The sequence below is a fragment of the Oncorhynchus mykiss genome, chromosome 17, assembly GCF_057628025.1.
Source record: "Oncorhynchus mykiss isolate SJ-2025 chromosome 17, ASM5762802v1, whole genome shotgun sequence".
In the NCBI taxonomy this organism is placed as follows: Eukaryota; Metazoa; Chordata; class Actinopteri; order Salmoniformes; family Salmonidae; genus Oncorhynchus; species Oncorhynchus mykiss.
Window position 1 is genome coordinate 27,571,307 of NC_143038.1, and position 21,256 is coordinate 27,592,562.

At 43.5% G+C, this 21,256-nt stretch overlaps 1 protein-coding gene across 11 annotated transcripts in view; it reads left to right on the top strand.

Annotated features, from left to right (window-relative positions):
• The window catches only part of plxnb1b (plexin b1b), a 138,785-nt gene that overhangs the window by 26,942 nt on the left and 90,587 nt on the right, over window positions 1-21,256 (top strand). For 4 of the 11 annotated variants that reach the window (XM_090205155.1, XM_090205161.1, XM_021568531.3 and 1 more), the window contains exon 2: window positions 17,547-17,591. The exons of 3 other annotated variants lie outside the window; for them this stretch is intronic. The gene's annotated coding sequence lies outside the window, so the exon portion shown is untranslated. Of the gene's footprint in view, window positions 1-3,845; window positions 3,948-10,543; window positions 10,687-15,319; window positions 15,412-17,546; window positions 17,592-21,256 lie in introns of all 11 variants that reach the window. 4 more of the 11 variants (XM_090205153.1, XM_090205156.1, XM_090205151.1 and 1 more) reach the window with 2 other exon arrangements.

The following is a 21,256-nucleotide window of genomic DNA, read 5'->3' on the forward strand; positions in this document are numbered from 1 at the left end:
CAGGCCCTCCACCTCCAAATCGATCCCGCTCCAGAGTACAGGCCTCGGTGTAATGCTCATTCCTTCGACAAGCACTTTTTGCCAGTCCTGTCTGGTCCAACGACGGTGGGTTTGTGCCCATAGGTGACGTTGTTTCCGGTGGTGTCTGGTGAGGACCTGCCTTTACAACAGGCCTACAAGCGGTCAGTCCAGCCTCTCTCAGCCTATTGCGGACAGTCTGAGAACTGATGGAGGGATTGTGCATTCCTGGGGTAACTCGGGCAATTGTTGCAATTCTTTACCTGTCTCGGATGTACCAATCCTGTGCAGGTGGTGTTGAACGTGGTCTACCACTGCAAGGACGATCAGCTGTCCGTCCCGTCTTCCTGTAGCGCAGTCTTAGGCGTCTCACAGTACGGACATTGCAATTTATTGCCCAGGCCACATCTGCAGTCCTCATGCCTCATAGCAGCATGCCTAAGGCACACTCATGCAGATGAGCAGGGACCCTGGGCATCTTTCTTTTGGTGTTTTTCAGAGTCAGTAGAAAGGCCTCTTTAGTGTCCTAAGTTTTCAGAACTGTGACCTTAATTGCCTACCGTCTGTAAGCTGTTAGTGTCTTAACGACCGTTCCACGGGTGCATGTTCATTAAGCATGGGAAACCGTGTTTAAACCCTTAACTTCACAGATCTTCATTGTAATTTGGATTTTTACGAATTATCTTTTGAAAGACAGGGTCCTGAAAAAGGGACATTTCTTTTTTTGCTGAGTGTGTGTGTGTGTGTGTTTTCCTATTTAACTATACATGGTGAGTGGAAAACATAAGAACAAGAAAGAACCCATGCCTATTCTTCCGTTATGTTTTCTTTTTTTACTGTCCAAGCACATTGACAGTTTGGGCTGAGCACATTCCACATATTTGCCCACATTCCAACAAAAAGCTTAGATTAACTAACTTCTTAGTAATGACTCGGGACGTCGGGTTTGATACGAAAGCTTATTTTAGTAAGAATACTTGTTTACGTTACATTTAACAACAATTGTTTTGGTACAGAGCAATGCAGGTAAGATGCTGTTGGAAAGTCAGCCACAATCACCCGCACCTGCACATAATTGGCGCGTTATCACTCATTCATCTCGCAAGGCATTCTGGGACTTGCAGTCAAAAAGCGTAATTCAACACAACCCAATACAATTACATATGCAAATAAATCTAAAGAAATATCTTTAGATACAGCTCAAAGAATAAACTTAAACATTAACTCTGTAACACATTAAAGTTACAACATCCTCCCCCCCGATGAACAATTGTGTTCATCTAGATCTCTAGGCAGTATATCAACTGAATAGGTCTCCTCAACAAAGTCCCTGAAGCAGTACGAACTGAACATGATCTAACTAAGCCATTTCGGCCTGGAAACAGTTCCTCAATCTTTCCTAGTTTCCAGGTTTGTCTGGGTAGGTTATCTTCTCCAATGAGTACAACGTCACCCGCTTTCAGTGGGGTGGGCTGTGGTGTGTCACAGCGGTGTGCTGACTTTAGATCCAGCAAGTAGTCCCTTCGCCAACTGTTCCAGAAACTGGTCACAAGTCTCTGCCTGTACTTCCATCTGCGTGTCATTTCTCCCTTGTTTAACGTTGGGTGCTGAGTGTCAGCTGGAAATGGCTTTGGAGGCAAAGAGGTTAGTCTTTTACCCACCAGGAAGTGTGCTGGGGTCAGGGGTTGTGGTTCATCCACCTCATTGTGCACGAAGGTCAGAGGCCTGACGAGTCTTTCCCAGAATCCGCCCCACCAGGCTGCTCGCTCTGCGATGAACCTCCAGGTGATGCCCCTTTCTGAGAAGAACGCCAAGAGTTGGGGCTCTTCGATTGCCTTCCACAGCTTTTTCAAGTCCTGATCAGCTCTCTTGAACGTTTTTGCATTGTCTGAGTAGATTACCTTGCATAATCCTCTCCTTGAGATGAATCTTTTTAGAGCTAACAAGAATGTCTCTGTTGACTGATCTGAGACCAGTTCCAAATGCACTGCTCTGGTTACAGCACAAGTGAACAGTGCAATGTATGACTTCTTCACAGAACCATTTTCTTTCACATAGAGCGGTCCTGCAAAATCCACACCTGTGACTTCGAATGGTGGGGATTCAGTTATTCAGTCTTTTGGTAAAGGCGCAGTGACCTGCTGTCCGGCCCTTGCCTTGAATCTCTTGCACACTATACATCTTGCCACTGTGCTCTTGACTAGCTGCCTAGCACTCAAGATCCAGTATCGCTCTCTGATTTGTACTAGAGTGTCTCTTGCTCCAGAATGCATCACCTTCTCATGGTGGTACTGTATCAGCATTTCTGAGTATCTGGACTTATTGGGCAGAACCCATGGGTGCTGCTCTCTGAATGTGAAGTTGGACTGTTGCAGTCTTCCTCCTACACTGAGTAGTTCGTGTTCGTCCCGGAAAGGTTTCAGTTCTCTGATTTTACAGTCATTGTTTAGGCTTTTTCCTGCCTTCAGTAGTTTGATCTCCTGTCCGAAACTCTGTTGTGTTACCTTAATCCAGTACTTTTCTGCATCGAACAGTTCGTCAGCAGTCAGTTCACCTTGCATCTTTATGGTTGTACGAGCATTGGCTATGAATCTCTTTATCCAGGCGGTGACTCTGAACACTCTTTTCAGTTTGCTGTACCTTTCAAGCTCCTACACAGGTTCAGTGCTGTCTGTGCTGTTTGCTGCGAGTTGTACAGTAGCCTGGCAACTGGACTTGAGTTCTATAGTCACCTCATCCGGAACCTTGTTATCATCAGTCTCTTCGGACTGATTGGGTGATGTCAGAATTCTGGGTCCATTCCACCATAGCTCGCTCTGTGTCAAGTTTCTAACAGTTTGTCCTCTTGTAGGGAGGTCAGCTGGATTAGTTTTCCCTTCAATATGTGACCATGACTCTGGATTGGTCAAGGACTGGATCTCCGTCACTCTGTTCGCAACAAACTGTTTCCATTTCTGAGCTGAGCTGCAAATCCAATGCAGCACGATCATCGAGTCTGTCCATATGTTAATCTGTTTTTCTTCCATTTTCAGTGTGGTCATCAAGTTGTTTGCTAGTCTCGCTCCAATCACAGCTCCCATGAGCTCCAGGCGTGGCAGCGTCATTTTCTTAAGTGGGGCTACCCTGGACTTGGATGCGACTAGACTTGTTGTTTCCCTGTCTTGTGACTCACCTTGCAAGTAAGCTACTGCACTGTAAGCCCTTTCACTTGCATCACAGAACACGTGTAGTTTCAGGGTGTGGTTATTCTGTGGCCGCATGTCTGTTCTGTACCACCTTGGTATGGTGAGCTGGTGTAACTGGGGTAGTTCTGAACACCACTGTTGCCATTCTCGTGTCAGATCAGGTGGTAATTCTTCGTCCCAGCTGAGTCCCCTCTCCCACATTTCCTGGAACATGCACTTGATCCTGATGGTGAAGGGAGTTAAGAAACCAAGAGGGTCGAAGACACGTGCAGACGACTGCAGAACACTTCTCTTTGTGTTTTCCTTTTGCCTTAGAATGCTCAGTAACGGCCTGAGGTCAAACACAAAGTCATCCGTTTCCGGCCTCCATACTAAACCTAAAACCTTCAGCACTACTCCTTGTGTTTGTAACGTCAACGGGTGGTCAGTTGTCGTACTCTCCTCCCATTTTGTTTTCAATTCAGGAGAATTGGTCATCCACTTGCAGAGGTCCATGCCTGCATTCGACAGCATTCGCTTTGCAGTTGTTGTCACAAGGTAAGCCTCTTCAACATTGCGTGAACTTGCAATGAAGTCATCTACGTAGAGTGACTCTCTCAGTATCTCTACAACTTCTGGTTGTTCTGTTTCATATTGTTTCAGGTGCTTCCTGATTGTAGCTGCCAGCAAAAATGGACTTGGGGAAGCTCCTGTCACGAACCGGCTCAAAGCCCGTAACAAAGGGAGACAACGTGGAGATAAGGAGTAACAAAATATATATTTATTAACTAAAGCAACTAAGGAAAATATACAATGATGTGTGTAATCAGTAATCAGTAGCGTAAGTGAGTGTTTTGCATGCATGAATGTGATAATGCAGGGTGTTGAAAGGTGCCCAAACAAACAAACAAAAACCCAACAAGAACCACAACACAATCTACAAATGTCTGCATGGAGAGAGTCTCCCCCATGAATGGGAAAGGTGTGTATTTATCCTGGGAAACACCTGGGCCCAGGTGTTTCCCATGTAGCTGACGACCCTCTCAACTCCGCCCACCGGCATCCTAATAAGGAAACAAGAACAAAGACAAAATACGGCAGACAGAGTGGGAGGGTCGTCACATTCCCCCCCCCCCCCCATAAAACCGGGGACCAACAAGGACCCCGGAACAACATACCAGCCCCTGCAGTCCCAAATTGGCACAGCCTCCTGCGTCCCAAATTGGTGAGGGGTTATGTGTTCACACTTACAATTTGCCCCAGCCAACCTCCTCCCCAAACCTCAGCAGCCTTCGCACAGGAAGCAACATTTAAGAGGAACGAAGAAAACAAGACCAGGAGGGAGCAGACAGGACAGAGAGAACATGACAATAGGAAGCAATGGTCAGTCCCGTAAACATTTAAGAGCAGGGTGCACGAGAGAGCGCATCAGCAATCACGTTTTCAGATCCCCTGATGTGCCGCACATCGAGATGGAATGATTGTAAAAATAAACACCATCGCATTATCCTCTGGTTTGGACACATCATGGACCTCAAAAAAGTGAGGGGGTTATGGTCGGTGTAGACCACAATAGGTACTACTCCCGACCCGACATACACTTCGAAGTGTTGTAGCGCCCAAATGAGTACTAGTGCTTCCTTTTCAATAACCGAATAGTTCAACTGATAATCGTTAAACTTTTTGGAAAAGAAACTAACAGGCCTCTCAACCCCAGACACATCTGCTTGCAGCAAAACTGCACCTGCCCCCACATGACTAGCATCCACCTGCAAGGTAAATGACAAATCCATGCGAGGAGCAGCCAGCACCGGAGTTGAGGTAAGCAACCTCTTTGCATCTTCAAAAGCTTGTTGACAACGAGTAGACCAAACGTAAACAGCCTTAGCTTTCAGCATATCGGTCAAGGGAGCGACCACAGTAGAGAAGTTACTACAAAAACTACGGTAATAACCAATCATGCCCAAGAAACGCATCAGTTCCTTTTTAGTAGTTGGTGATGGAAAAGCATCAATAGCCACCACTTTAGCCCGAACAGGACGCACTTCACCCTGCCCAACCACTTTTCCAAGGTATGTAACGGTTGCCTGAGCAAACTCACATTTAGCCAGATTGATTGTGAGGCGAGCCGCAGCCAGACGCTCGAACAAGGCTTGAATACGGGACAGATGTTCTTCCCAAGTATCTGCATATATCACTACATCGTCGAAATAAACAGCGCACCCGGTCAGACCGGCGACAACCCTGTTCATAAGTCGCTGAAAAGTCGCAGGTGCATTACGCAGACCGAAACTCATAACCGAATATGAGTACAGACCAAAGGGTGTAATAAAGGCAGAGATTTCACGTGCCCTAGTCGTCAGTGGCACCTGCCAATAGCCTTTTAACAGGTCAAATTTGCTCACAAACTTAGCTGCACCGACTTGATCAACACAGTCCTCCATCCTAGGAAGAGGAAATGAATCTGGCTTTGTGACACTGTTTACCTTACGGTAGTCCGTACAAAATCGGTTTGTTCCATCCGGTTTACTGACCAAGATACAGGGAGAAGCCCAACTGGAGAAAGAAGGCTCTGCTATGTTACTCTCCAGCATGTACTTGACCTCAGCATCCAGACAACGTAGTTTCTCTGAAGAAACTCTATAGAACCGCTGACGAATGGGGTCAGCATCTCCAATGTCAATATCATGTTCCATTAAGTTTGTACGTGTAGGTGTATCAGAAAACAAACCTGGAAATCTCTGAATCAGACCAAGCATCTCTTTCCGCCCATCAACAGGTAGGTGAGTGAGAAGACTGTCTAAGATATCCAGTGTTTCTGAATTTTTCAATCTACCCTGCAATATACAATCGTCAGGACCAGGAACATCTTCCTCCTCATGCACAGATCTAGCACGACAAGAACCCAAGGAAACAACGGTATCAGCCAAAAGAACAGGTTTAGCGTCCTCTGCAGAATCCCACTGTTCAGTCTCAGAGGAACGTGCATAATAGGGTTTTAACAGATTTACATGGCACAGCTGGTGTGCTTTCCTTCGTTCTGGAGTGGCCACTAGATAATTTTGCTCAGTGTACTGGCGCAACACTGTATATGGACCTTGAAACTTGGCTTGAAAAGGAGAACCAACAATTGGCAGCAGAGCAAGAACCTGGTCACCCGGACTAAATTGACGAGGCTCAGCTCGGCGATCAAATATGCCCTTCATCCTCTCTTGTGAAGATGATAACTTCTCTTTAGCCATTTCACCAGCGGCATACAGCCGTCTCCGGAAATCACACACATACGATAACAGGGACTGAGGTGGCTCGGGAGACTTCCAGTCATCCTGGAGAACAGATAAAAGTCCACGCACCCTATGTCCAAACACAAGGTCATTTGGACTGAAACCCTTGCTCTCCTGTGAAACCTCCCTAGCGGCTAACAGTAACCAAGGCAACCCCTCCTCCCAATCCTTATCCATCTCAGTACAATAAGCTCTCAACAAAGACTTTAGAGTTTGATGGAAACGTTCCAGTGCTCCTTGACTTTGCGCGTGATAGGCGCTAGACAAATTGTGTTTTAATATGGAGCTGTTGAAGAACCTGACTAAACAGATTAGAGGTGAAATTCGATCCTTGATCTCTCTGAATGACCTTAGGGATTCCAAACAATGAGAGAAACTGAGTCAAAGCTTTTAACACAGATTTAGTTGTGATAGATCGGAGAGGATAGGCAGCAGGAAACCTAGTGGTCTGACACATCACAGTGAACAGGTAACTGCTACCCTTTTTAGAATGAGGCAGGGGACCCACACAGTCAATAATCAGATACTCAAAAGGTTGGCTGAGTACAGGAATAGCAAACAATGGTACCGGTTTAATAGCTTGATTAGGCTTACCAGTTAATTGACAGGTGTGACAAGTTTTTATGAAATCAGAAACATCCCTCTTTAATCTAGGCCAAAAGAAATGCCTTAAAATGCGATTGTAGGTTTTCCTCACCCCCATATGTCCAGCAACGTCGCTGTGGGAAGTTTCCAACACCAACTCACAAAGCTTAACTGGTACAACAACTTGACTAATTGCCTCCCCCAGAAAACAACTATCATGAGACACCCACTTTCTCATCAGGACATCCTCTTGGAGAAAATAGCCATGGGCGACATCTCCCAACTGTTCTACAGGCACCATTTGGTCACGCAACTCTTCTAACGTGGGGTCATCCCGTTGCGCATGAATTAGATCTGAGCGGGTTACAGATAACGGAATAACAGGGAAAACAGTGGCATACTTTTTTGTATTATTATCATTAGTCGGCGCAGTGACCAATTTGCCACGGCTCATAGAACGTGTCACTGCACACGCAGAGAACACCTCTGGGAAACTCTGTACACTTTCATCAGGAATCCCAACAAATGACGGCTTAGTGGAAACCACTAGAGATGGAAACACGGCAGGCCATACACGCTCACCAGCCAAGTTATTCCCAAGGATAACGTTGATACCCTCAATAGGCAACGAATGCCGCACTCCCACAACAACTTCACCTTTCACCAGTCCACAATCCAACATCAGTTTATGCAATGGAACTGACAGTGTTCAAACCTATTCCCCTAATTAGAACACTATTCCCCGAATCAGTCTTAGCAGAAAAGGGTAACACAGATTCCAACACAAATGATTCAGAGGCACCCGTGTCTCTCAGGATCTTCACTGGCACTAGGTCTTTACTTCCTAACATAGACACACAACCTTCCGTAATGAAAGGTAAATAGTCTGGATCAATATGGACTTTCACATTTTCCTGGGCCTGAGGAAATGAGTCATGAGTGAACTGATGTGGAACAGGTGCAGCTAACGCGGTAGGCTTGGATTTAGCGTAAGCACCCTTTGACCTGAGAAGTGGACATTCGTTTTTCCAATGACCTGAACCTTGACAGTAGTGACACTCCTGCCCAAAGTCAGCTTTACCATGGGAGTCAGGCTCAACCCTAGTTGAATAGAACTCTGCCCGTGAACCAAAGTATCTCGGTGAGCGAAGCCCAAATCTATCCGAACGCCCCCACTCTTTCCGAATACGAGGCTCTGCAAAGACACTTTTGTGAGTCAACACATACTCGTCCGCCAAAACCGCAGCTTCAGCGACATTCTTTACTTTCTGTTCGTTAATATACGTGGCAATACGATCAGGAATTGTGTCCTTAAATTGTTCTAACATAATCAGATCACACAGCACTTGGAAAGTCACAACTGCAGAGGCGGAACACCAGCGATTAAACTGTAAAGATAATTGTCGCGCAAATTCAACATGAGATTGCTTATCATCCCTTTTTAATGTTCTAAATCGTTGGCGGTAAGCCTCAGGGACCAATTCATAAATCTGTAACACAGCTGTTTTAACTTTATCATAATTGGCACTGTCGTGTACACTAAGAGCTGAATATGCTTCCTGCGCTTTACCAGTCAGCACACACTGCAACATTAAAGTGCGGTCAGAATCAGGCCAACTCCTAGCGTCAGCAACACGCTCAAACAACGAAAAGAATGTCTCGGGATCCCTTTCATTAAACTGAGGCAATAACCGTAAGTTCCCAACAATATCAAATGTCTCTGGGGCACGACCAAAAGAGGAACTACCCCTAGGTAAATCTGGATCACCTTCCCAAAACAAACTCTCCCCTGAGATCTTTCCTTCCCTAACCAACTCTATACGTTCTTGTTGCAACTTGATTTTAGCACGCTCCATATCTTGTTTAAATGCCAATTCCTTTTCATACTTTACACGATCATGCTCTAGCTTCTCACTATTACTTTACCGATCATGCTCTAGCTGTAACAAAAGCAGTTCTTTCTGCTGTTCAAAAAGAAGACTACTTGGACTAACCGATGGAATAGCCATTGTAACGTTATGGGGAGACGACAAACTCTCAGCAGAGGCTGGCCCAGTTGTAACTTCAAGAATACCACTCTCCATCAGATTGGCCTTCAATATCAACCTAATAGAATTCTTTAGACGTTTATCACTAATCTCAACGTTGTAGTGTTCAGCGACCTTCAACAGCTGTTCTTTAGTACCTAAATCTAACAATTTCTCCGATGGAAAGCGAATGAATTCATCTATATAAGATGCCATGGTTACAAAAAAAAAAAAAAAATCTCGCTCTTCCCCTCTGCTGAGCACACCAGACCATAACCCGAGAATTGACAATCACCCTGAGCACCACAGAAGAGACATGAGATACGGAGCTTCCCCAAAACCTACAATAACTCAACCCTAGTCTTCGTGCAGATTTGCAGTGGGAATTTACGCACTGTAGCCCGCTGGCAAGGAAAAACTCCCCAGCATGCTGGTAAATTCCACCAAGCCACGGATGTGCCCCCGAGACAACTGCTCAGTCCACAGACACCACACAAAAATAACAAACATTAACCATGCCCAACATATTCCAAAAATGAAACATGTCGCTAAGCCTATCAGGGGAAAAAAGCTATAGCTCCAGGTAGCAAGTTCCACTACCCTACCCAAATCTCCCACTGAGGTACACAGCCGATTACTCACCTCAGGCTGATGTCCCAACAGAAAGTAGAACAAACGTTTCCAGGCTAGGCAGGGCCTGGAAACTAACCATTATACTCTCTCCAACGCAGCACACAACCCAAACAAAGGCAACCAATACTGGGCCTATTAAACTCAAACACAATATACAAACAAACACGTACTTCCACGGTCTCCCAAACCAACAGTTCAAATATCCCGGATGAGCCCCCACTTGTCACGAACCGGCTAAAAGCCCGTAACAAAGGGAGACAACGTGGAGATAAGGAGTAACAAAATATATATTTATTAACTAAAGCAACTAAGGAAAATATACAATGATGTGTGTAATCAGTAATCAGTAGCGTAAGTGAGTGTTTTGCATGCATGAATGTGATAATGCAGGGTGTTGAAAGGTGCCAAAGCAAACAAACAAACAAAAACAAACAAACAAAAACCCAACAAGAACCACAACACAATCTACAAATGTCTGCATGGAGATAGTCTCCCCCATGAATGGGAAAGGGGTGTATTTATCCTGGGAAACACCTGGGCCCAGGTGTTTCCCATGTAGCTGACGACCCTCTCAACTCCGCCCACCGGCATCCTAATAAGGAAACAAGAACAAAGACAAAATACGGCAGACAGAGTGGGAGGGTCGTCACACTCCAAATACCACTCTTTTCATCCTCAGCACACGCAGCTCCTCTTCATTTTCTCCCTTTGGTGGGCCAGTGAGCCATAGAAATCTCACTGTCTCTCTGTCTCTCTCTGCTAGGGATATCTGCAGGAAAGCTTTCTTGATGTCTGCCATGAATGCGATCTCATGTAGTCTGAACTTTATTAGAACGCTGAGCAGATCCGGATTCAGGTTCGGTCCTGTGAGTAGACAGTCATTGAGAGATGGACAGCCATCTTCATGGGACGAGGCATCAAACACCACTCTCAGTTTTGTTGTCACCTTATCTTCTCGGAGTACTGCATGGTGAGGTAAGTAGTATTTTACGTTGTCTGCACTTGATGCGTTGTCCTTGGGCACGTCCTCTGCCATATCTTGTTGTAAGTAGTCTTCTACTACTTCATTGTATCTGCTGTACAACGTCACATCCTTCTTCAGCCTTTTCTTCAGACATTCAAACCGTTTCTTGGCGATTCTATAGTTGTCTTGGAGTTCTGGCATTTCTCGTTTCCATGGCAACTCCACATGGTATCGCCCATCTTTGAAGGTGGTTGTTTCCTCAAACCTTTGTAGAGCCTCGGTTTCCTCTGAGTTCTGTGTTTTCTCGCTTAGAATACCCAGAGACTAACTAACTTCTTAGTAATGACTCGGGACGTCGGGTTTGATACAAAAGCTTATTTTAGTAAGAATACTTGTTTACGTTACATTTAACAACAATTGTTTTGGTACAGAGCAATGCAGGTAAGATGCTGTTGGAAAGTCAGCCACAATCACCCGCACCTGCACATAATTGGCGCGTTATCACTCATTCCTCTCGCAAGGCATTCTGGGACTTGCAGTCAAAAAGCGTAATTCAACACAACCCAATACAATTACATATGCCAATAAATCTAAAGAAATATCTTTAGATACAGCTCAAAGAATAAACTTAAACATTAACTTTGTAACACATTAAAGTTACAACAGAGTTGTGCACACAAGCACACAGCTCTCCGGGGACAGCGACACAATGTGGGCTGGTTAATTATTTCTGAACTTATCAACAAGACAGAACGCTTCCACATTTGCATTTTATTGAATCTTCACTTGAACAATGAATGTTCTGAGAAGGCCTCATTGGTGATATTGTATTTACCATTGATGTGGGCTTTGTTGTTGACTTTGTTGGTAAAAAGAAAATAGGCCTGCAATTGTTTTTTTATTTTTATAACTGAAGGTGAAGACTCAACAGTAGTCAATTATCAATGCATATCAACTGTAACCAATAATTGAAGTGCTATTTGGTCGATGACCCTGAACCTCCCCCCATTTTAAGTTTCAACAGTCAATCCGCTTCCTATAGACTGCGTTCAACAAATTGTTTTGAGAGTCTCACAACCGCATGTCCTAGATGGCAGAAGTCCATCGACAGTCCGTAACTCATTTGAGACTTGTTACTACTAGTCTCACTGACTTGAGCGATGGCTGTTTTGATTTCTCTTCTGGCTCATAATGGAAAAATGGCTTATCTTAACCCCAAGCTTGAGGAAATGTTTTTCATCAGATCAACTGCACCCTCTCATCAAAATGTATTTCAAAAAGCCTATTTATCGACCTACTTGGTGGATACTGTTGCTGCTAGAAACAGTCACTGGGTCAGACCGACTTTGTCGTAGCAGTTCTTCAAATGATTACGATTTGACTTGAAAAGAGCCTATTGCAGCATTTTATGGACGCAGAAATGAACAATCATCAAAGGCTGGAGCTCAATCTTCCCATAGATCTCCGCTCCCCTGTTTATGTTTGTTAAATCAAGTGGAAATGTCCTTTTTCAATTAACTTTGTGATTAACTCGCTGATCTTGGCCCTATGCGATCCTTGGCCTACTTGTTTGTGCCAATCTGATAGTTCGTATTGAGACGAAAGGTTTGGAAAAGGGAATAGCTTTGCCAGTGTAGGATAACTCTGTGGTAGAGAAATGAGCGCAGTGAAAAATATGAAGAGGCAATTTCTAGAGTCTGTGACTGTCTTGTATTTCTTGGCCCATAAAAGTAAGGTTGTGTTGAATGAGTTGCTTACTGACGAGTCGAGCTTGCTTCCTTCCTCGGGATCTCTGGTCAAACCAAGCTGGCCAGTGTGAAAAATGATTTAAAAAATAACTATGACGCAAAGTAACACATTCTTCTCAAAGTCAGGAAGTGCCAGGAAAAACCTATCACTCCCAAATCCATAGGACATTTTTCTCACTCTTAATTCTGAGATTTTGCCACTTTAACCGACTCTGCTTGTTTAGAGTAAGACGAGTTCCTCTTCCCCCAGTCACCATTACTACTTTGACGTACTAGTCACTAGATTGTCATGCTAGAAAGACCAAACTAAACTTGCAATATCGTCAGAACTGATTCACCCTATTTTGCAGAGAAGACTAAGTGGACTGTGGTCAGGCCACTGGAGAAAGGTCAATGTGTTGTTCAAAAATCAGTGGTTGGTTGTAGGCCAGAGAAACCACCGCCTGATCTGACAACTGCACGAACAACACTTGTTTTTAGCTCCTCCAATTTAGATTGATCCTGGATTGGCTCTCGCTCAGTTGTTAACTTTGACCTCTGGAGATGTCTGAGGGGTGGGGGTGGGACAGGCAGAAGGACGTTGACCTCTTCCCCCGGGAAGTTAGAAAAGCATTGGTAATGAAAGGAGGCAGATGAGACCCAACTGATAAATGGGGCTGTGTGTGTGTGTGCAGCAGGCAAAATGCATGCAGACTGCGCAATAATGCATCTTCTTTTCAACTTACTCAACATGGAAGCATGCTAAAGTGAATTGGAGATTTTGCACACGCATACCATGTGTCACTGTCGGATTCAAATGGTCAGCTTACTCCCAGTGCATGCCATTACGGATATGCAAAGGAAACTTGATATAGGCTATAGGCTATTGGTTGTCATTTTGACTGAGAGCATTCATTTAAGCATTCATTAAGTTGAATTGTGTTCTATCACAGAAACTCATTCATCCCCGATCTCATCAAAGTGAGTGGAGAAGCCCTTTCTCTCCCAGTTTCTCAGTATGTAGTAACGTGAGTAATCCTGGTTAGAGCTTCACATTGCTGCAGAATCATGGCCAATGAGAATTCTCATATCTTTCTGATGAAGTCAAGTAGCCTCCACTAATTGCCCGTGGGCCTCCCTGACTCACCCACGATGCTATATAGTGTACTCTCATTTAATAAACTGAAGCCTCAATGGCCTCCACTGAAGCCTCAATGGTCCTTTTGTTATGTTTGTTTTGGTGGACTGTGACTGCGTTGGCATAACCTTTGTGGAGTTTGGGGAGGCGATAACGTATTGTTAGTTCGGGAAGGAAGCAATTAGGATAGCATCAGCCGCATGCCAAGTGGCTGGAGAGGACAAGCCCTTTTGGACAGGATGCCGTGGAGTTATATTTGGGACCCTTTTATCTTCTGCTTGAGAGGAAAAAACTAACCGTATATATATTTTTTTGTAATTAATTATAGCCCCAATGTGGCCAAAGAAACACGGTCATTGGAGGTTTAGGAGCAACAGCTTAACCACGCAAGAAATGGTGGCATTGTTGGTTTTGATGACGTTGTGTTATTTCCCCTCAGGTTTTGATGTGCTAGGGGAATGTGTGTGTGTTCCAACCCCGCCAGAGGAAGAATAGAGAAGCTGGTAGAGTGTGTGCAAATAGCTAGTACGGGAAACCCGTTGAGATTTATACTACATCTCATGATTCATATAATCAACAAATTGTGTGCTCATTTTCAGTACTTTATTGACTTTGCTGATGATTTATAGAAAATACATTTTTAGAATGTTCTCTTTTTGAAGTCCCATTTTCTCACAGCAGCCTTTTATATTGAAGGTTCCAAGCTGCTATGAAGAAACCACTTTTTCCCCAACTAGTTTTCTGAAGTGCCGTCTGGTGGCAGTAATATTTTATTTTCTCTGTATGTCTGACCTGATTTACTTTGAGTTATCCCTATTCAGCCCGGTTAAAAAAAGCCTTGTTTATTTGGAGTGCCGGCCATGTTTGAGAGGGCTTTCAGTACAATGAGTGCGATGTCAACCCCCAGAGTGTGTGTGTGTGTGTAAGGGTACAATTACCCCTCTGTTTAGCGCTGGTGACCCCAAATTTTGGCAGTGGTGAGTGAAACACGCTATGTCACTAGTTGAGTCACTGTACAGTCTCAAACGCTGGGAAGTCTTGTGGAAATGGGTCCAGTTCATTTCATGGCCACAATGGGACCCATTAAGCTTGACATTAAAGTGTGTTGTGGTGTTACAACTGCCTCTACACAATTATATCAAGCTCAATGGGTCCAATTCTACAACATACCATTTCCTACCTGCCAGAGGTAGTCAACCGCTGACAATACAATATGTGCACTGTGTAGATCTATAATTAAGGCTCACACTCTTACTCTTTCTGATAAGGTAGTTTGTTGACTGTATGCTCAAACTGAGGGACTATTGTGCTACTAATCCTTGAATGGGGAGTCGTATATAGAACACAAACAAGATCTTGGATGACAATATTTCCCAGCTCAGTCCCCAACGAATCGCATGAATCGCAACCCCGCCCCCCAACCAAAAAACATCCAATATGTATCCAAGGGTTCTCCATTTGTCTTCATTTAGATGTCAACTCAGGCCCTAGCTGTCATAGTGTAGGTCAGTGATTTAAATGAACCCATTATATGACTGAGCGACTCCGTTTGTGCTTGCCTCACCTGAGGGGAAGCGTCGCACAACAAGACCTGACAGATCCAGGAATGGGAAGTACCATGAATGAGCCGGAGCTCAGCTGACAGGCCACAGGGTTTCCTGGGTTTTAAAAGCGTCATCGTGGCAATGAGAATTGTATGACAGCAGATGCTACTGCAGTGCAGACCTCTGGGCAGAAACATATAGTTTACTTACCACTTTCTCTTTTTACAACTTGCAGGGATTTCTGGAGATTGTCCCCAGGTTTGACCAAATGTTGGCCCGGTATACAGGCAGCATTCCTTGACAATGGCTGTCATTTTGAACTCCTGGGTAGGAGAAGTGAATAATATTCCTTACAAGTATCTAAGATTAATGAATTAATGAATGAATGAATGAAGTCCACAATGTGATTGCAAGTAATTATTTTGTCCGGGAATAAGATTCATCTGGGTCTGGGAAACTGGCCTTCTGAAGTTGTTTAGTCTGGTTAGTCTTCTTTGATACATTTTTGCTTGTTGTCGCGAAATCACAACGCTAAGTGATAGTCTGTTTGAAACTAGTGAGCTTCACTCTGGTCTACTCCGTCTGTTTTGTTTGGTTGATAACTTAATGTGTAGACTCGTTCCTAACTGGTAACTGACCTGGTTATAACTCAATATTCCCAGTCATTCTCTGATCAAGGGCATGTGTGAGTCTTTTTAAAAGCACTACAATGTGCCATGTTTCATGTTCCGCCAGACCTCTCTTCTGTGGTTGTCAGTCGTCTGCCTTTTTGAAAGTGCCCTTTTGGTTACGCTCTGCTCCTCTGTGTTCAGCATGGCTTTTGTTGTCATCGCCGACAAAGGCTGCCTTGCCCTATTTGTGTAGGCTTCACCTAGGCAGCATGATGATGTATCATTCAATTCAAACATTTAACAGGTTTAGGTCTAGCCAGCAGAAAATAATATTTCTGAAAGTATTCAGACCCCTTAACTTTTTCCACATTCTGTTAAATTACAGCCTTATTCCAAAATAGATTAAAGAAATAAAAATCCTCTGATCTACACACAATACAAAGCGAAAACAGGTTTTTATAAATGTTTACAAATCTATAAAAAACTAAAACATACTTTATTTACGTAAGTATTCAGACCCTTAGCTATAAGACTCAATTGAGCTCAGGTGCACCCTGTTTCCATTGATCATACTTGAGATGTTTCTACAACTTGGAGTTCACCTTGGTAAATTCAATTGATTGAACATGATTTGGAAAGGCACACCTGTCTATATAAGGTCCCACAGTTGACAGTGCATGTCAGAGCAAAAACCAATTGTCTGTAGAGCTCCAAAAAATGTCTGCAGCATTGGAGGACCCCAAGAAAACAGTGGCCTCCATTTTTTTTTTATGGAAAAAGTTTGGAACCACCAATACTCTTCCTAGAACTGGCTGTCCGGCCAACCTTTGCAATCGGGAGAGAAGGGCCTTGGTCAGGGAGGTGACCAAGAAGTACAACGTTTCTTGGCAGCACTCCACCAATCAGGCCTTTATGGTAGAGTGGCCAGATGGAAGCCACTCTTCAGTAAAAGGCACATGACAGGCTGCTTGGAGTTTGCCAAAAGGCACCTAAAGGACTCTCAGACCATGAGAAACAAGATTCTCTTGTCTGATGAAACAAAGATTGAACTCTTTGGCCTGAAAGCCAAGCGTCATGTCTGGAGGAAACCTGGCACCATCCCTGCCGTGAAGCATGGTGGTGGCTGCATCATGCTGTGGGGATGTTTTTCGGTGGCAGGGACTGTGAGACTAGTCAGGATCAAGGCAAAGATAGACAGAGCAAAGTACAGAGATCCTTGATGAAAACCTTCTCCAGAGCGCTCAGGACCTCCGACTAGGGCGAATGTTCACCTTCCAACAGGACAACGACCCTAAGCACACAGCCAAGACAACGCAGGAGTGGCTTTGGGACAAGTCTCAATGTCCTTGAGTGGCCCAGCCAGAGCCCGGACTTGAATCCAATCAAACATCTCTGGAGAGACCTGAAAATAGCTGTGCAGCAACCCACCCCATCCAACCTGACAGAGCTCGAGACGATATGCAGGTCAGAATGGGAGAAACTCCCCAAATACAGGTGGGCCAAGCTTGTAGTGTCATACCCAAGAATACTCTATGCTGTAATCGCTGCCAAAGTTGCTTCAACAAAGTACTGAGTAAAGGGTACTTATGTTAATCTCATATTTCAGTTTTTTCATTTTTGTAATACTTTTTCAAAAAATTCTACAAACCTGTTTTTTGCTTTGTCATTATGGGGTGTTGTGTGTAGATTGGGGGACAATTAATTAAGTTTAGAATAAGGCTGTAATGTAACAATATTGTGCTTAACCACGCATAGGTAGTGTTGACCTGAACAACATTTGCATGTTTTAATCATCAAATCTTTTTGGTTTTAACTTTAATCTCTCTCTTCTCCATCCTTTGTTTTGAACAGGTACAGATGGGGATCCAGGAAGTGTAATTCCGGCACGTTTGGAATGTAAGTGAAGGAACAGTAGAACTTGTAATTCTACAGGGACGAGCCCTAAGGCTCTGTCTGTTTCGGATGCATGGACTGACAGGAAGGAATACTGTAGGAATGGAAGGGCATGTTCACACAGTAAAACATGGCCGCCTTGTCCTCCTCTACCATTTCTCTATTTGCAGTTATTTTCAATCTTATAAACTGTATGTACAGTGTCCTCTGTGATTATTGGGACAGTGAAGTATTTTTCTTATTTTTGTCTCTATACTTCGAAAGTTTGGATTTCAAATCAAACGATGACCATGAGGTTAAAGTGCAGACTCAACTTTTGATTTTAGGGTATTTTTTTATCAATATCGGGTGAACCGTTTAGAAATGTCAGCACTTTTTATATATAGTCCCCCCCCTTTTAGGGTAGCAAAAGTATTGGGACAAATTATCTTATGTGTAGTGAAGTATTTGGTCCCATATTCATAGCATACTATGACTACATCAAGCTTTGACTACAAATTTGTTGGATGCATTTGCTGTTTGTTTTGTTTCAGATTATTTTGTTTCAGATTGAATTGTGAATAAGGATTTGCGACCAAAGTTACAAATGCACAAAAAAATACAAAATAATGCTAACCTCCCCTGTTATAGTAGTGTTGAGAGCTTGGCATGTCTTGGGGGTATGATATTTGTGTGGCTTTCTCACTCAACTTTCTCACTCATAATTTTTCACAATTCAATCAGGACCATCCGTAATCATGGCAGCATCCACATTAATGTAGAAGTGTTTAGAAACATATTCTATTCTTATTTACAAAAAAAGTGACTCCAAAATGTATTTATTTACCATTTAAGTTCTTTTGGGCACACAATATGAAACACAACCAAAAACAAAGAGCAAATGCATCCAACAAATGTGTAGAGTCACAAGCTTGATGTAGACATTGCGTGCCATGAATATGGGACCAAATACAAAATGTTTTACTACTTTAATACACGTAAGTGAATTTGTCCCAATACATTTGGTCCACTACAATGGGGAAAATATAAACAAAAAGTGCTGTAATTCATAAACAGTTCACACGATATGGATGAAAATACGCTCAAATGAAAGCTGTTGATTTTAAAATCTAAACATTTGGAATATCAGTCCCAAAGAAGGAAAAATGGCTCACTCTCCCACAGTGGAGGTTCCTTATAGGTTGAAGGGGATGACCATCATCCTCAGTGAATTTTAAAACATATAGTGAAACATTAAAGTTATCCTTATTAGAAAAAAACGATACTAAATATTTTCACGTCACCAAATAATTTATTAAAGCACACTGTTTTGCAATGAAGGTCTGAGGTAGCCTCAGCAGCACACTGTACCATGGTGCAGTCCAGAGGACAGCTAGCTTCTGTCCTCCTCTGGGTACATTAACTTCAATACAAAACCTAGGAGACTCATGGTTCTCAACCCATGACTTACACAGTAAGTAGTATGTTTTGTCCCCCCACTTTGGTTCTGAAATCAGCTTCACCCACTAACTTTTGCAGATTTTTTTTTTTTTTTTTTTTTTTTTTTTACCTTTATTTAACCAGGCAAGTCAGTTAAGAACAAATTCTTATTTTCAATGACGGCCTGGGAACAGTGGGTTAACTGCCTGTTCAGGGGCAGAACGACAGATTTGTACCTTGTCAGCTCGGGGGTTTGAACTCACAACCTTCCGGTTACTAGTCCAACGCTCTAACCACTAGGCTACCCTGCCGCCCCAGGGTGTTAGGGGTTTAGTGTTTGAGCAAGTAATGTATCATCTACAAATTAGCTATGGCATAGCCAATAAATAGCACAACTTTGGATTTCACCTCCATCTCAAAATCTAATATTAGTTGACGTTTTTAGTGAGTTTCTTTTCTCCTCCTGCTTTGTGCAATGCAGTGCGCCTCGCAAAGTGATTGCTGTCCTGGTTTTGAAATGATTAACTTTACCCTGATCATAGGCACTGATTTGTTTTTAAAGCAAATCTAGCAAAACTATTGCTGATGGTGAACCTGAACAATCAAAATAAAATATATTATTAGCCCCATTTTTTAGCAGGTAGCCTAGTGTAACCAGATGAGAGTTGTCTCTGGTAGCTTGCTTTTATTCTGGGTAAAACATTTAACAGCACATAGATGACAATAACTTAGCAAATTACATAGGCTGCCACTCAACTAATAAAGCCTAATAGTGTATCTGGCAAGCCGTTTGATTGGCTGAAGGTGCCACGCAGATGTGTGTAGGGCTGTTCAGCATGTAAGGCTGGGCACAGTGCAGTTTGATTTAAACTACTGCTATTGCCTGGGGGTTATTCAGCATGCAAAATGACTTGTAGATCAATGACTGTCAACACATTTACACGCATAATTTGACACCTGAAGGAAGACTCATCAGTTTCGGGAAGGTAGAAAGAAAGTACTATGAGCAACAACAAAGAAATGGGACTCTGATTTTGTAACATTTGAATTGATTTTCTGACGCATGCTACATTTGAGTCAGTCTGGGGGTCTGAGGACTGCATCAGTCTGATCTTAAACATTTGAATCTGGGTCTGATGCGTATTGGGGAATCGTTAGGAAGCAGACATAGTGCCCAGATCTTCCAGAACGTGATTTCTGATGTTATTTTGGTAGAAGTCCAATTGTAAACCGGGCAGTGCCCATTGTGGCAACATAAATAACTGTTATGACTTTTGAGACATTTCCTCTAATTCATCTGAATTATACAAATCGCTCAGTGCCTAGGGAATGGAGTTTCCTACCCACTGGTGACAAGTCCACTTCCACCAACCACATGCCAACGCATTCAGCAGCTATTTAAAGTGTCCACGTCTGGTCCCGATTACCTCTCCAAAGCAGAGGCTTTGGTCGCTTTTTGGACCAAAGAGCCCTCCTTCAGTAGCTTTTATCCGTTTGTTTTCACATTTCCCTTCCCTTTTGATTAGTGCTCTTCCCTTATTCTCCTCCTCGCCATTGCCCTTTTTGGCCAAGCCAAGGATTATAAAACATTTTCCTTACATGCTGAACTTGGTTATGTAAACTCACCTCTTGAATCCCCCTCCTTGATTCCACCCTGTCCAAGTTGCCATTTTGCCAGGCCCCATCCTACGAGGACAAGCTCCCACAAAGTGTTTTGATTACATTGTGAAATAGGATCAGGGACATTTTTTTTTCTCCCCCAGGCTGGCCGTGTGGCTAAAAGGGGTGGCGAGAGGAGGAGGTGCAGAGAGAGCGAGGATTGAAGGCGGATGCGTGGAAGGAGGCTGTTGTGGTGGAACCCAGAGGGTTGTAGTGTGCGAGCGTGTGTAAGCTGTTAGCGCCTCCTAACCTCTCCCCATGCCCCTTGTGGCAAAGCAGCTGTTTGAATTACACAGAAAACCACCATTATGTCTCAGCAACCATATCCGTTTTATTCCAAAAATGTTCTTTATTGCCCATCTTAACCCCGTTATTAAACTTTTTCCCCACAAAAGCCAAACATTGAGGAAACAATTGGGAAACACTGACCTTTTTCCATTAAGCTCCCTGGGATCGTTCGGGACGCTTAGCATCCCACCTCTCCAACAGGCAGTGAAATTGCAGGGCGTCAAATTCAAAACAACATAAATCTCATAATTAAAATTCCTCAACCATAAGTATTTTACACCATTTTAACAATACACCTCTCG